This window comes from Sceloporus undulatus, chromosome 1 (assembly GCF_019175285.1).
Source record: "Sceloporus undulatus isolate JIND9_A2432 ecotype Alabama chromosome 1, SceUnd_v1.1, whole genome shotgun sequence".
NCBI classification, from domain to species: Eukaryota; Metazoa; Chordata; class Lepidosauria; order Squamata; family Phrynosomatidae; genus Sceloporus; species Sceloporus undulatus.
The window spans coordinates 45,384,573-45,402,182 of NC_056522.1; the positions used below are offsets into that span (position 1 = coordinate 45,384,573).

General features: G+C 39.1%; 1 protein-coding gene and 1 long non-coding RNA gene across 2 annotated transcripts in view; one reads left to right on the top strand and one right to left on the bottom strand.

The window, feature by feature from the left end:
• Window positions 1–17,366, top strand: part of LOC121919015 — a 50,299-nt gene extending 32,933 nt beyond the window's left edge. Inside the window, exon 4 of the long non-coding RNA XR_006101371.1 lies at window positions 16,149–17,366. This is a non-coding gene — a long non-coding RNA (uncharacterized LOC121919015). The remainder of the gene's footprint in view (window positions 1–16,148) is intronic.
• ITPKB (inositol-trisphosphate 3-kinase B) overlaps window positions 1–17,610 on the bottom strand; it is a 103,610-nt gene that overhangs the window by 58,862 nt on the left and 27,138 nt on the right.

Consider the following 17,610-nt stretch of genomic DNA (forward strand, 5'->3'; position numbering starts at 1 on the left):
ACATATAGAGCTGGAGCCAGACTAAGACCTGGTTAGAGCAAACCTGCTAAAATTATTAAACAAGATAGCCATGAATAACTTTAAGCCCAAGCACAACTAACTTTGGATTACCATATTTACTTGGACTACCATAAGTGAACAGGAAAAAGCAACAGAACAGCACCAGAGAATTAGAGATATTTTTGATCCCTCTCTTTTGGTAGAGGGGGGGGGAGACATCTAAGAATTAAAACACTTGAAGTGTGTAAAAAACTGCATTAGGGTAAGAAGAACAACAGTAAAAACAGTGTTTAAAGCTTTAAAAAAAATCAAGTAACAGACAGCTTGCCACAGTACATATTGGTATTGATAAACTACCACAGTGCAGTGTCATGCTTTTTCAGTGATTCAGTTTCTCCATTTTTCCACTGTGTGTGAGAAGTAATCAAGAAGACTGTGTTTTTCAGCAAAGTCCAGACTCCGCCCTTCGTGTTTCCAACCATTGTAAAGTTTTTTTAAAAACAGAATGGGATTGGCTTAATGAGCATGCACAAAAGAACTGGGTTTGTTACCTAAGCTGATGTACAAGGAATCTGTACATACAGAGCCTATATTCATATACGTGAATGTGCACACCTTCCATTTTTCCCAGGGTAGGTATCAGGCATAGGTATACACAGAGAACCTATGGACACAGAACCCTTGAACATGCTGAAATCAGAGGCAAGGGAGGCAGAAAGGACCCTCATCACCACCCCACGTACTTAATTCTGGAATTAATACAGAAATTGATTTACTTATTTTCCTGCCCCTCATGTACATGTATATCTTTTATCTTCTTCAGGCATTGTTACGTAGCTCCCTAGCTTGTTGTGTGTTAGAAGAGAAACTAGTCAATGAAACCATGCCATTAACTGAAAAGCAATGTCCTCTTTTGAGTGTATGTGCATGTATGCCCTTCTCCTGCTCTTCCTGTTTGCCATGTGAATAAAAGACCTCTACCCTTACAATTCAGGTCAGTTCAGAGGGCTTCAAAAATAATGCAGATCTGAAAAGGAAACCTCCTTGTTGTTGCTAGGAGGAACTGCACAAAACATGGTTTTATGTGTGTTGGCGTGTTTGGTTTGGATTACTGCCACCAGAAAAAGGAAATGCACTGTGCATCCTTGGCTCCTCTTTTGTCAGAGGAAATCACCTCCCATGGATGCCAAGGAATGGAAATTCTTTTGCCTATGCATCACTGCAACCCTGACACTTGCTTTCCTTAAACGCAAACTAGACCTGGCATGGAAAACAGTCCCACAGATGGAATCAGAAAGTTACTTTAAAAAAAATTCTGCTAATCCATAAAAATATTAAAAGTAGCCTGCTCCTTTTTATTGTTGTTGTGTGCCTTCAAGTTGCTTCCAACTTAGGGTAACCCTAAGGAGAACCTATCAAGGGATTTTCTTGGCACATTTCTTCAGAAAGGGGTTGCGATTGCATCCTCTGAGGCTGAAAGTATGACACAGCCAGGTCTATCAGTGGATTTCCATGGCCAAGCCGGAATTCGAACACTTTACCCCAAAATAGAAGTGGTTTGTTTGTAGCCCAGTAGAATCATCTCTCAACCTAACCATCCCACATGCTTATTGTGAGGATAAATGCTAAGTACTAGGTGACCTTGAGCAAGTCACATGCTCTCAGCCTCAGGAAAAAGCAATGGCAAGCCTCTTCTAAACAAATCTTGCCAAGAAATACCCCATGATAGGGTTGCCATAAGTTGGATACAATTTGAAGGATCACAACAACAATAACAACTACTACTACTACTACTGAAAGGAGGGAGAATTGTAAAATGCAAAATAAATAAATAAATAAATAAATAAATTATACATCACTGTGAGGTCTGGGGTTCAGTGAATGAACACATCCTTTGCAAATGATGGGGAAAGACATCCATCTGAATTCTTAGAAAGGTTTTGTTGTCAAGTTAGACAATAGTGACTTGATTAATACCAAGTCAAACTTGTGTAAGGCAGCTTCCTGTACTCCTATCTGCTTAAAATCAATTAGACAACAATACCTGACCTTCAGCAAGAACAAATCATCCCGGGGGCATAAAACAGCAGTTTTTGAAATGGGTTATCTCAGCATGCAAAGCCTGCATACAGCATTGGAATTATAAATTGCACTGACTCATGCTTCACTCACATGATCTTTGAAGGCCACTTTCATTCTCTCTCAGATCTTTCGTAAGTAATCCCATGCTGCCTTTCCTACATCAACGTTAGTTCATTGTTTGTTTCAACATTGGGTTACTCAGTTAGTCTGGAACTCACCTGCTTGTTAAAAACAACAACACATTGCTCATTACTACCAACACTCCATTCAGTTGTGCTGAAATGTCAGATAGATTAGTCAAAATTAGAATGCAAAAACAACTAGCATTCAGCAACATGTATGTGTGACCCATCCTTGATCAACATTTCCAGTTAAGTCACTCCTGATCTATATCACTGCAATTAAGTTTCAAGTTGGAATCATTCTAAGAGGTTTTTAAAAATCACCAACCCAATTCTTATTATGCTAAGCCCATTTTGAGATGGCTAAATGTATGAGCTATAAGGAAGGGAAGTCCCTGGTTCAACTGTGACCTCAGTCACAAACTCACTAGGGGTGCTTCCAGAGTGACAGCTCCTGGCACTATTAATCTTTGATCTTCTATTATAAACTACAAGTGGACTGCAGGTGATTTTCAACACGATGGAGTATTGTGCTTTCAATGTTCCACCTAGAGGAACTGGTGTTACATATTAGTGTAAGCAGTGAGAATACACTTTCGGATACACTGTAATTATCAACAAACTTTATAAGCCAACAACAAACCATACAGCTTTTTTTTAAAAAAAAATCAATTTAATTTGCACCATCTCTAATAGAGATGTGCTTGCCTAATATGACCTTTTTTTTTAAAAGGTACAAACCAGTTTTTTTGAATTGGAAGAGTCAGAATATGTTAATTAAAATGTGTTAATTGTTTTAGATCAGAGTGTGTAAATTGAAAAACAAAAACAATAAAAATACCACATTCTACCAAGTGGTGATAAGTTTGCTTGCTGAAAGTGTCATCTCACCCATGGAAACTGCATTTCTTCAAAGTGGAGACAGCGCTAAAGTTTAGGTTTTTATTTTTTATTTTTTCACTCATCAGATTTCTATGAGTTGAAAATTATGTGGAAATTCCTCACTACTGTAAATATCTGATGCATATGTGCCCTTGATGGACAGGTTCTCACTTACACCACATTTTGCTGTCCTTCAGAGATGTAACTTTCCCTTCAGCTGACCCAATTAGAGCAAAGAAACATACTTTTTCACAGTGGATTCTCTAACAGCAAGGAAGTTTCTGGATGCAACAATAAGCCAATAAACTGAGATGAAGACATACTGTCATCCAAATGTTGTCCAAATTAAAACTCCCATCAGCCCTAAGCAGCATAGCCAATTATGAGTTCCCCATTGTTGCAGCATCCAAACTTGGTTGGAACTAAGTCCCAACTCGCAATGAATGTAGAGGCTCACTTCTAAGTAAACATGAACAGGATTGTGCTGTCAACTCCTCAACCAGATGCAATAGAAACTATTTCCCAGGATCTGGATAAAAAGAAGGGAATTAAAATCATTTTTACTTGGAATATCTTTATTGGTAAGAAGGGATTTGGAAACCTTGTGATCTTTCACATAGAATCACTGAAATATATTAAATGCAGCAAAGAAATTACCGAACATTATTGACTTCCCAGTGTGAAATCTCTTAAAAGTACAGGGAATGAGGAGTGAGAGAATGAGGTAACTGGGAAAAAAAGAATTAGCTTGAGAATAATATATTACACATTATACAAAATTGGCAAGATCACTGTGCCTGCATCTGCAAGGAATCATATTCCACTTATATAATAAGCAAGGAACACTGACAAGTGAAGAGTTTTCATGATCCATGGCCACAGTTAGTTTGGAACTATTTGGAAATTGCTGTTGATAACTGCCACCACATCAGTTTTGGCTTATGGAGACCCGATGAATGAGAGACCTCCAAGTCACCCTGTCACCAATTGTCCTGCTTGTGTCTTGCAGATACAGGGCTGTAGCTTCCTTGATTGAGTCTATCCATCTCTAATGTGGTCTTCCTCTTTTCTTACTGCCTTCTACCTTACAAGCCTTATTGTCTTTTCTAGTGAGTTATGTCTTCTCATGATAAAGCCAAAGTACTACAATCTTTTAGTCATCTTGGCTTCTTGGGACAGTTCAGGCTTGACTTGCTCTAAGAACCATTTATTGGTCTTTTTAGCAGTCCATGATATCTCTAGAACTCTTCTCCAGCACCACATTGCAAATAAGTTGATTTTCTTCCCATCAGCTTTCTTCCTTGTCCAGATTTCACAACCATACATAGAAATGGGAAATAGGATAGCATGGACAATCCCAATTTTAGTATTCCATGATATATCTTTACACTTCTGGATCTTGCTACTTCCTTCATAGCTACCTTTCCAAGTTCTACTCTTCTTCCAATTACTACATGCTGCCACGCATGCTTATGATAGGGTTTAAGGCAGCAATGGGCAAACCCCAGGCCTAAGAGAGCTTGCAGAATCCCCCAGTTAAGTATTGTACAGCTTTCCTTGTTCAAAAAGAGATGCAGCACAAGAGCAACCATGCTACTGTCTTGCCCTTTGATGTCATCCAGCCTACAGAGTATACAGTGAAGGCATACCCACATACACATCTTGAAAAGTTTCCTGATCCCTGGCCTAAGACCATGAAGGGTATATTTATGCTGTACCATAAAGAACTCTGATCCTACAAAGCACTCCCATTCCCTGATGGCTTATGGTTTTTTTTTTTATATAAAATGAGTATGCTCAGATAAAATCTGAGATATTATCTGATACAGTGGTAAACCGTAGAGTGTTTAGTACACACAGCCTACTCAACCTAAACAGTTTTCCCTGCAATTCAGAAGTCCCAGAACTAGTTAAAAGGCTTTTAATCCATGCATCTTATGTAAACTCTGCGTAACCACCACAAAGACCCCTCCTCAAGTTTAAGATGCCATGTATGTTATCCAATCCTTCCCAACCTTAAGGAGATATGCACAAAGTACCAGTAAATCCAAGGCAAAACCTTACCAAGTAGAAAGTGACTAAACCCATGAAATTATACAGTAAATTCAGGAAAAACTCTGGGTCAAGGCAGGTGCAACATGTACAACCAGCCTCTAGACTGGTCTTCCTCATTCAAATATGTTCATCAGGCATATACACATATTCATATTTATATGTGCCATCACTCTTAAAATATGATCTAATCAATGTCTAGCATTGCACAGCAAAACACACATGTACTGATGAAAGAAGAACTTTTAGAAATAATTTTATAGTCTCAACTTACTTTTGATTACTGACCTTCTCCCATACATAACAATATATTAATGGATGATATTCTATCCTCCCTTATTCACAATTACTTTAATAATTCTTCCTCTCACAAACAGCATATGTGCTTCTTCGTTTAGCCATAATCTCCTCCCATGCAAGAACTGTGTGTACATAATCCCATTCATTTCACTGGGACTTGTGCCAAAGATGTTTTAAAGTCTGTATATATTTTTTTGCATTATTAATTAATGTCTCTTTACTGACTCCAAGAATATCATTAGAAAGTCAGCATGTATAGTGGTTTGAGTGTTGGACTATGCCTCTGAAGACCAGGGTCTGAATCCCTACTCAGCCACGTAAAACCACTAGGTTACCTTAGGCTTGCCATAAATCAGAAATGACTTAAGGGCACACAACATGAACAAAATATAATTATTGGAATAATTATAGTATGGGGTTTCTGGACAATTCTGACCTTTCACTCTTTTTTCTTTCTATTCTTTTGTCTTGGCTTTTCCACACTCTACTCAGATCTTTCAGTAGCTCATTGACACAAATGTACACCCACACATTCAGAAGGCCCAAGCAAGTAGGCACACTTTCTCCAGATCAAACTCACCCACACACTTCCTTCCCATGGGCTATAGTCTTGTGCTCCTACTCATGAGCTGCACATTTTTTTCTCCCCCTCCCCATATGCACACATACCATGGATGGAACAGAAGCTTAAAGGCTGCTAGTTTGATGACTTTCTGTTCTTTCTCACTTTTCCCTATTATTCAGTACAAGAAGTACTCACACACCCCAAAACACCAGATTCCTTCCTTAAACCAAACATTGATAATTTGTTGATACTGGAAGTAACTTAATCTCATATTGTCATTCTTTTCTTTGGGTGAATCAGTGCTGTTTTGGCAGACACTATTTTGAAGGCTCAGTCTGCTTCCACTGCTATCGATCAGAAACTTATTTCTCAGACATTCAGGTTTGTGTATAGGACCAGTCCTTCTTTCTGGAGTATCACCAATGTGCTCTTATGCAGCTATATAGCAGGAGGTCTGAGAAGGACAAAACACAGAGCATAGAAACAAGAGACTGTAAGCAATGCCCCACATCTCTAGTGAAGCACAAGCAATGAGCACAGTTTCTGGCCAGGCCAAGTTCTATCTGACAGAGTGGGAAGAGAGAAAGAAATGAGCAAGATGTTGGAATAAGGATGGCTCAGGCCCGCTGTTTTGGTGAGTATGGATTGGCCCGAGGATTTTTCTCATCCTGCCAATCCAATGGGATGTGGGAAAGGACCTTCTCTGTTGTGGCACCTCAGTGATGAAATGCCCTCGTATCAAAAACCCAATTTGCATCAATGTTTGGCTTCATTTTGGCATCAAGATTTTGGCATACTGCTTTGTATTAGAGCCTTCAGGGTCTAAAGATTTTATCTAGTTTATACATGTGTGAGCTTTAACTGTACTAACTTGTTAGACAGCTTAATACATTTCTAGCCCGGAAATTATCTTTTAACACTTTGTATTACAAATAAGCTGAAACTGTTTAAACTAATTTTACAACACCCTGAGACTGATGTATATTTGAATGAATGAATCAATCAATCAATCAACCAATCAAATTTTACTTTCAATTTGAAATTGTACAATAGGATTAGGGTTAACCATTTAGGCTTCTTTCCCTCCTCCAAAAACAACACACTAAACTGCTACACAACAAGACTATGATGTTACAAGGAAATAGCATGCTTGTATTCTGTAGCATTCAAAGATATCTTGTAGCACCTTTGAAACCATGCAAAAGAAGTTGCAGCATAAGCTTTCATAGACTTGGTCAACTTCCTCAAATGCATGAAGTGAACTGCCTCTGTATTCCATACCATCTAAATTCTCAAAATGGGAAGCAAGCATATTTAATGAAGCAAACAGCCTTAAGAACCCACTAATTTTATAAGGAATGCTTTGTCGGGTGTGACCCATCACCTGTGTTAATGGGTGGAGTCCATGCTTTGCGTACCACTGAGGCATGTCAACAGCAAGAAAGAATTTTTAAAAAGTTGCCACCTGGGCCACTTCTTCTAGAAATACCTGTCTCAGAAAGCCCTCTCTAGTGTCTCATGAAAGCTAGACGAAAGCAAAAGTAGCCATGACAGCCATTAGGGGAAAAATCCAGTATCTCCATTAGGGTAATACCAGTACAGTATCCCTATTAGGCCAAGTCATGTTCACAGAGTAGTATGCAAGTTTTTGAGTTCTCCACAACCCTTCAAGAAGCAGCAATATTCAAACATTTCTTTGCTTTTTTTAAATACTTGGCAGCTGGTACTGATGTTATCTTGTTTTAATCAGGTTTCTTCCTATTTGTGCACAGTGTTGTTTTGAAGAGAAAACAGTGGGTGCATCCCTTTCCTGAGCAGCAAGGTAACCCCTGATTGGAACTAGCAGCAGTCAGCTAGTGCTGGGCAAAGAGAATCACAGTAAAATCGTTAATTCATTCATCTTCATTTTGGACTAATCCCAGCAACATAGTTTTTGATTAATTTCTCACTGAAATGAAAAGTCTCTCCACTTTTTCCTGCCACCACCATGAGCAGAATCTGGAAGTCTGTCCCTTGGATCTAAGCTTGGAGAAGTTACTTTTTTGGACTAGAGCGTCTAGCATCCCCCCATACAACCAGCATGGCCTGGAGTATTCTTGAAGTTGTTGCTCAAAGGAGTAAAATTTCCACGGTCTGCATTGTATGCAGTGGCTAGTCCAAGAGCCTGACTCTCTCCACTTCAGCACAGCCTTAGTTAGCCTCTTTATACTTGAATTCAAGCCTCCTTATGCTTGAATTCCTGGCTCAATCTTCCTCTGCAGGCCCTCTGCCCTGGAATCTTTACATGGATGGGCTGCAGCTGCTCAGTCACCTTTGCCTCACCCCACCCTTGGCCAAATCATCACAGCAACAGCAAGGCTTTGCTCCTTCCCATAGCTCTCTTGTTTACAAACATGGAAAATATACACAGCAAGGCGGTACAGGAAAGGAAGTCTTCTTCCCAACACCAGGCAACTTTCAGCCAACTACTCACTTGATTAAAATTGAATTGTGATAAGCAAGACTGGTTTTCCACAATCAATAATCTCTTCACGTGGGCACTGTGCAGCAGTCTTTCAGTGGCTACCGTAGTATCAGTGTCCACAAATCCAGCTGCTAACAAGATTCAGCAGATGACAAACCAGAGCTTGGGAAAGTTCTGTTTAATTACAAGGATCATACATATCCTCTTACAACAGTTTCAATAGCTGCCAGTTTGTTTCAGGACACAATTCACAGTGCTGGTTATGATCTATAAAGCCCTATACGGGCCAGGATGAGACTACATGTCAAACGATGAAGTTTATCACATCACTAAAAAACCCAGCTTACCGTTCCCGTTTTGAATTCTAATTCGGGATGCAGCCAGGGATCAGATAGTAAGGAGGGGGCATCTTTTAAAAACCAGGCAGCTCCAGGCTTTGCCAATTGGCTGGCTGAGCTCAGATTCTAGCCGGAAGTTAGCCAGACTCCACTCTGCCGGCAGCTTCACTGGCACAATGCATCTGATAAAACCTTGCTGCATCCCTAATTCGAATTCAAAACAGGAAAGATAAGCCGGGTTTTTTAGAGATGTGATAAACTCCTGTATCTCCCTAGTACAGTACCAGCCTTTCCATGCCTTGAGATCCTCAGAAAAGGCCCTTATTTCAGTCTCACTATCATCACAGGCATGGTTGGTTATGGGGATAGTGGAGCCTTCTCTGTGACTGCCCTTCGACTCTGAAACTCCCTTCCAAGTAAAGCTAAAAAGCCCCCCTCCTTACAGTCAGTCAGTCAACCTTTATTAGGCATAGAAAAACAACATGCATTTACAATAAAACTTCAGGATCATTATTAAAATTTAAACCATAATCTTGTTGCCTCCTCCTTACTATCCTTTCATTGGCAGGAAAAGACAATTTTATTCTGTCAGGATTTTGAAACAGAAATCTTTTAAATAACAGTTTTTAAAGCAGTTTGTTTTGAACTGAACTGTTTTTAAATTGCTTTTTATCTTTTTAATTGCATTTTATTTCTTAAAGTCAGTATTTAAATAGTTTTAATATTGCAAATAGTTTCATGTTATTTTAAGGCTCACTTTTTATACATTTTTGTTCTTTTTAAAATGGTAAGCTACCTTGAGTTTCAATTTTGGGGAAAAGGCAGGATACAAATAAAGATGATGAGGAGGAGGACAACAACTACTCAAATCCACCAGCCATCATGATCTGTGGCCATACTGGCTGGAGGATGTTGCAAACTGAAATGTAAAAAAAGTAATTTTTCCAAGATCTAAAAATCCATAGATATGTGATCTTTTCTTCTCATACTGAAAAAAGGTTATTTCAAAATACCATACTATCAGCTTACAAAAAGTTCTAAAACCACTTTTTTCCACTGAGTGCCACAACACTCTGCGTTTTTTTAAAAACTACTTCCTGTTCCAGAAACAGCAACAATTACAAATCCAAATTCAGTGCTTTTTTAAGAAAGTCAGAAATAGCTTAGAGAGGCTCTTTTTATTTTTGTTCTTAAACATTTGTCTGACACCAAATTAAAAGCTGTTGGATGATGCTGGACTTGACAACTGTGGCAAGCAGAGTTATCCTCAAAACACATACAACCCAAACTGTGGCATGTTAACAAAATGGCCCAATCCATGAGTCCACAATACAGAGGATATAATATGTATATCTTGGTTGTTTATGTTGACAATCAATTTGAATGATTTATGTCCATGTCATCCACTGTCAGTCCATCCTTTTTCTCCATGTAGTTTTCATATTCCCAGTCTCTCTGTGTAGAAGGCCACTAGGGTAATTCCTTATTATAAGGAATGTCCTTTATTTCAGGGTGAAAAACTTATTCTTTATAGGACTGGCAGGTGTCCCTTGTTATGAGAGATGTCCCCTATTTGGGTAGGAAGAAAATCAACTCATTTGAGGGGTGGTGCTGGAGAAGAGTGCTAAGGTTACTGTGCACAGCCAAAAAGACAAACAAATCAGTCCTTGAACAGATCAAGCATGAACTCTCCCTAGAAGCCAACATGATCAAATTGAGACTGTTGTACTTTGGCCACATCATGAGAAGGTATGACTCATTAGGAAAGACAACAATGCTAGGAAAGACAAATAACAGTAAGAAAGGAAGGAAGACCGCAAGCCAGATGGATAGACTCAATCAGGGAAGTCACAGGACTGAATTTACAGGCCCTAGGTGCAAGACTGTGGGGTTTGGAGATGTCTCACCCACAGGCTTGACCATGAGTCAGGGTCACTGTAGTTAACTACTACAATGATGTATATGGCAATAGGAAAGAAGGGAAATCACATTACTGATGGAAGCCACATCCCTGAATCTCCAAGACCTGAGTCAGGCTGATGATGATAGGGTGACTTGGGAGATCTCTCAGTCATAGGATTACCATAAGTTGTAGTAGACTTGATGGTAGTTAACATCAATAATGTTCAGGGTAGTAGTGTGGGATCAACAGTCAGAGGCTTGCTCCAGTGCAAGTTCGTGCCAGATTTTAAAAGATACAGCAACTACTGGCAATCTGGCATGGAGGAAAATCTTGTGCAATCACATATACAGCATTTCATATTATCTTATTATCTGATTTTTCCAGTTAATTGTATCTTAAGCAAATGTTCTAGATGTGCTAATCAGATCTGTAGTAGGCAGTGCTCTATTCTTACACATCTCTGGCTTCTAGGGAAACACAGACAATGTAGCAATCTTTGTTTAGCTTCATCAGTCAACATTATAACTGCATTTGCTATCCTTTTATTTAAAAGAAATTACTCTGATATAATTCTGATAGTGTTTTATATTTTGTGTCAACTGACAGTTTGATCCCAATCAATGTGACTAAACAATGCCAGTTCAACATTGCACTTATTGCTTTTCCTTCAAATCCTGGTCTTTCTTTCCTGGTCTTCCCAGCTGGAATGAAATAGTGACTGTCTTTTGCAAAAGAGTACAGTGTATGCTGTTTTCCCATACATAATTTGTCCTTCCAATAGATTGCCTCCCTGAGCATGCTTACTTGGGAGTAATACCACATAAAGTGACATTTCTGGGATAATGAGCTAAGGATTGCTCCATAAAGGTGCTGCTATTATAGGACATGAGCTGAAGCATCAGCATGCATAGTGACAAAATGAAATGGCAGAGAACTAGTGCAGTTGTTGAAATATTGGAGTAGAACTGAAGAGGCCTGGATTCAAGGACTTCATCTTACCCTCTTTGGATTTGGGATCCTGGGACTTGTAGTGCAATTGTAAAAGATTGAGCAGTATATTTTCCATGTAATATTTCCATGCTCTAACATATGCATTATGAACCATTTTGGTTGTCAGCTGTTTACAAAATATGCTGATCTTTGCTTAAGCAAAGATCAAGTGATTACCAAAGGTCAACTGGTGCTGAGTTCATTTTATGTTATAAGACATCACATGACCATGACCACAGTCACATAACCATGACCACAGAGTAACCATGTGTGGGTCAGATATTTATATCTTGTTTGGTGCCCCCAAAGAATACTTTATATTCCCACACAAAGTATGATTCTGAGTGCTTTCTCGTGGAATTAACAAAACAGTGATTGAGTTTAAGACAACACCAGAATGGGTGGATAGGGAGCAGGAGGTAGATAGGAAAAATGGTCTTACTCACCTTTGTGCAATAAGACCTCATTTGTAACTTAGGGACTGTAGACAGCCTGTTCAGTGCCGCCCCTGAACAGGCTGGGCCGGGGATGCAGCAGCTGCACACCACACCCCCAACCCGATGTAAATAGGAGCCATGAAACCTGGCTCCTATTTGCACCCTGGAATGAGTGCCATAAGGGCCTCAGTGCAGCCTTATGATGCCCATCATGTGCAGGGCTATGTAAGTGCTGCACACGAGCGACATCATCGTGGTGTGCTCCATCTGTACAGATGCATGCCAAGATGGTGCCCAGGGTCCATGGTAGGGTGGCTGAGGGTCTAAATGCTCAGCCCTCATGCAACCCTAGTCCATGGTCAGGCCGGCACAATGTGCCAGTCTGTACCAGGCCTTAGTCCAAGGGGATATGCAGAAAGCCTGGAGGAGGATGGAGTGATCAGCAAGCCCATTTAATCTTCATTTTGATACTACCTAAAGTTCTCTACATGTCGTCAGGTCAACATGCCTTTCTCATGCAAAGCTTTCTACTGTTCCAAAGGCATTGCAGTATCTTAGGAGCATGCTTGGCTCTACATATGAAAACCCCATATATAGGGTATCCTACCAGATCAAAGAAACATGTTAGTGGAGTCTTGAGGTGAAAACTCAGATTACTTTCAGAGACTCGGAACACAACAGCCACTAAAGTTTGGCTTGGTTACCACTATAGTATATCAGTTTCTGCTGCTGCCATACTTTGACAAAAGCCAGAGGGGGGGGGGGGGGAATTTGGGTCCCAGTAATATCTTTTATATAACATTTTTGGGAAACATGAATGTGGCAAATAGGAGTACTTATTATCCAGGTGTTAAAAACATTTGTTGAGTGGAGGGGAGAGAGACAAAACTAGCAGCACTTTAAGTTAATATTAAAATCATGCCCAGAAAGTAATATTTGGATTACCAGGCAGTATGTTCAAGCTGAAATTGCTAAATTTGCTGAGATACAACAAGTGAGATACTATAGTGTGCCTTTCCCACTGGCTGAGGTTCAGTTCCTGGGGGCCCCACATATGAGAAAAATGTGGTAGTTCAAGACCATATTAGTCAATGGGCAACAACGTAAACAAGCCCACATCAGCATGGCTGCATGCATGTGCCACCATTGACTAATTTGGGGCAGGCTGATCCACAAGAGCTCCAACTCACAGATGGCTAGTCTGCTGATATAGCAGGCCCACTGTATAAAAAACTAAATGCACACTGAAAAGTTGCTATATTGCAAGTGCCAGAGGCCTAGAACAAAGTATTGTAAGGGAATAATGGCATAAGAGGAGTATTGGCAGAATGAAACAAGATACATTTTTGCTTCTTCTATTATTTCTTGCTGGAATCACTCCAAAGATGGCTGTATCCTCTCCTATGAGTACATTCCTAGAACTGTGCTGATACCTTTCCAGGTCCAGAGCTTCAAAACTTTTCTTTTTTGGACAACAGCTTGCTGAATACCCCAGCCATCATGGCCATTGACCAAGTCTAATTTCCACCCTAACATTTTGGTCAAGTCTAATGTAATCTGTTTTTTAAATTTTTCATTTGAACTTCCTGTATCATTGTGGTAGTTGTTTAGTCTGAAGAGGGAAAAAAAACCTCTACAAATATCTTATCATTTTCCCTGAAGAGAGACACTGGGAACATATTCCCAATGTCACAATCGCATAGTCTGCTGTATAAGACGTAAAAGGGTATTATAAAAGCTTATATAAAGAAAGCTAGTTTCCCAACCACTTTTTATTTTTTAAAAGTAATTTTGGCACATATTTTCTCACTACAGCATTGGTTTTTAAGAAACACATCAGTATGTAAAGAAGATCGAGAATTCCACTGGATTTTCTATCTTTGATTTGTTTGCTGTATGTCCCAGCCCTCCTGTACTTTTTAGATGTCACATATGTCTTATCATATTGAATTCAGAAAACAGTGTGACATAAAATATTATTTTCCATACAGTCATCAAAGGTCCAAAACACACTGCAGAAATAATCCAGTTTGAAACTGCTTTAACTGTCCTGGCTTAATGCTAGAGAATTCTGGGAACTGTAGTTTTGTGAGATATTTAACCTTCTCTGTCAGAGAGCTCTGGTGCCACAATAAACTACAATTCCCAGAAGCCAAGGCAGTTAAAGCAATCTCAAATTGGGTTATTTCTGCAGTGTGTTTTGGACCAAAGATTACCTGATTTTGCCGAGCCTCCCTTTCAAGAGGATGAACAAATAAATAGTGATGCAAACATTGTTTTGCTCATCATTGGGCTATTCCCATTTCTTCCCTGAGAGCAAATAGGTATATCATACCTGACAACTCTCCACTCAGGTAAATAACGTTTTTAAATGGCCATGAAGGGCTAGTTTAAAAAAATAATTTTCTTTACATTCAATACTATACTGAATTAATTCAGGATAGTTCTGGGCTGAATTTAATTTAGTTTCACACTTATCTGCTCCAAAGTTTACATAGGCCTGTTACAGACTGCCAAAATAAAGCTGCTTCGGGTCTCTTTGGAGGTATGCTGTTTAAATGATGCATGCATCCTAAGAATCCAGAAGCTGCACCAAAGCTGCACTCCAGTGCTTAGGAATGGAGTGTGGCTTTGGCGCGACCTCCGGACTCTTAGGACCCATGCATCATTTAAATAGCATACCTCCAAAGAGACCCGAAGCAGCTTTATTTTGGCAGTCTGTAACAGGCCATAGATTATTTGTCAGAAAGTGCTGTAAGGTCAAGTTCAGTTTATTTAGCAAGGACCTGCAGCTGGAATCTTAATTTCAGTTAGATGCTTCTCAGGAAGGCTGTCTTTGAACTAGCTTCATGGATGAGGCATTCTCCATAACTGTGTCCACAGGAGCCAGTCAAAAAGCCATCCCTAGATACGAAATCTGTATTTTGGAATAGTCCTTTAGTGAAGTTGACTAGCACAGCAAATATTTTCAGTTTCCCTCTCCCTTCCTCTCTTTCTCCCTCCTTGTAACTGGGAAGTATGTTGTTTGCTTAAGTCAGGATGAAGCACTACTTCACTGCCTGGTGTAGAACAAAGCCAGTTGAATAGTTCTACGGTTACCATCTGAAGGAATTAATGGCTGTCTCATTGCCACATATAAAATTCAGACCTTCCTGGAGATTTTAGGACTGATGTCTGGTGCCAACAATTTTCTCTTAATGTGTATTTGTGTGTGTGTAGTTCAGCATCTCAAGAAACTACTAGACACCTTTCTCTATCATGCAACTGTTTATTATTTGATACCACTTCAAGGTTCAATGTGAACAACAGCCAAACAGAGACAACATAAATTGTTCAATGAGCCTCTGAAAGGCTACAATACACTTCGGGCATATTTAAATAAATCATCATCACCACCTTGTAACAGTCCTGCAGGAATTTCAAAAATTAATTTATATATAAACACATATGTACATTTAAAAAAAACCCTTGAACTAGGCCAGCATCTAACTAACAATGGTACCATTGGTCCATCACTGATACAGATGTTTTCTTAAAAATAAAAGCTGTTTCTCTGTATGAGAATACAGGAAATAGATGTCAAGATGATTTTGCATCTGTAAATACACCCATCTAAAACACATGAGCTTTTGGATTGGTTAAATAAGGAGTACCAGAGAGACAATGAAAATATATCCTGTACTGTTTGTACCCATCCTGAACTGCCATCCTGCCACCACCTGTAGTCAATAGTTTTTGTCCAGCAATTTGTAAGAAAATGTACCCCTTGCTGTTTGAAAAATGTGGACACAGATGATGCCTGGAATCTAACAAGGTGCAATTTGTTCCTGCCTAGGAATGCTTCTCCAAATGTCTATGTAAAGGGAAAGCTGTATTCTCTATGCTTCTAGCCTACAACACAGAAAGGCTGTTCTGTCTGATGTTCAGAGCAAGCACTAAGAGAGTATTTTGTTTTTTACAGCATACAGGAGAACCACACTAAAAATATTATTCACAATTTTCTCTTCTTGCAGCTGAACACATCCTATAACACAGGATTTCCACATGCATTCAAGTAGATGTGTGGACATGTCTACAAAATGTGAGACAAACAGTGGTAGCATCAAGTTGACAAGTATGATACCAGCTACAACATTTGGGCAAAGTCTGAAAACACTCAAATAATTTTAACCTACTGTGATTCTGTTGATAACAACATAGTCCCCATAAAACTTTGGGATAGTACATTATCAGCACAAAATGCAAAGCCATGGCTATTTTTTCCCTTTTTTTATCTTCAATATGTTGATTCATCTGCAAGTTTTTGAAGCTTGGTTTGTATTCATTCTCCACAAATGCTGCTGGCTATATAAAGTTTGCCAACAGCAAATTACGCTTACCTGTATTCAACTGGAGTAAATCAAAAGAAATACCACTTAGTCCTAATGAATTCATTGAGAATGAAGTCCCACTGCACTCACACTGAGGCTTATTCTTAAAAACACATATACAAAGTATGATTCCACATACTTCCAATACTACCTGAATTTTCTCCTGTATTTTCCAGCTCTTATTTGCTGCGTTTTTTAGTAACTAAACATAAAATTGATTCACCAGCTTTCACAGTTATGGACAGATAAATAATTTTTTATTCTTTTCAGGACTCCAGCACCATTAACTGAATGCTTTCTGCTTCCACATTTTGCCCTTTTCATTGCCTTATGATGACATCAGCATGGAATTAGTTGTGAATATCCCTTAGTTGTCCTTTCAGTACTTCTGCTAGTTTTGTTCCTCCAAAGGAGAGGAATGGATACTTAATTACTCATTTTCTCCCATCTTCTTCTTTTATTTTGTTTGTTTTTTTAAGTGGCTTCCTCTAGCAACACTAAGGGACTAAGGGGCTCTTGTTATGGAAGCATCCTTAAGACTCCTCTTCAGTTATATATATCTCCTCCTTAGTATTTACAGACTTCTCTTGTAATCCCTTCTAAAGTCATGGTTATTGTTTCTTGTTCCAGTCTCACGCCAAATTGCTGTTTGATTTTCCATGTGAAATTATTAAAGGATTATATTGTTTATCTTATCCTTTATCTCTCCTGTTTGGTTTCCTACTGGTCAGCTGTGATGGGATGGAAAGGAGAAACATTATTCAAACTGTTCCTTTATTACCATAAAGGCTGTTTAAAATTATTACTTGCTAAGTGTAAACGCTGTTGACTCTTTGAATGTGACATTTATTAAAGAAGGCATTAAACATTACAACAAGTCATTGGATTAGACAGCCTTGATTCAGCTCCAGCTGTGGAAGAAATGCATAACAAGAAATCCTACGGAATTACAGTATGCTTTTTGAGACTGAGGTCATCAATTGCCATAGAGAAGATAAAAACAAATGTAGTTAAGCCTGGAAAGAATGTTGCTAAAATTGGAAAAAACATTTACTGTGAGTAGCCTACGGGTACAATAACACTGTACTGTAACTTAAGCAAATTC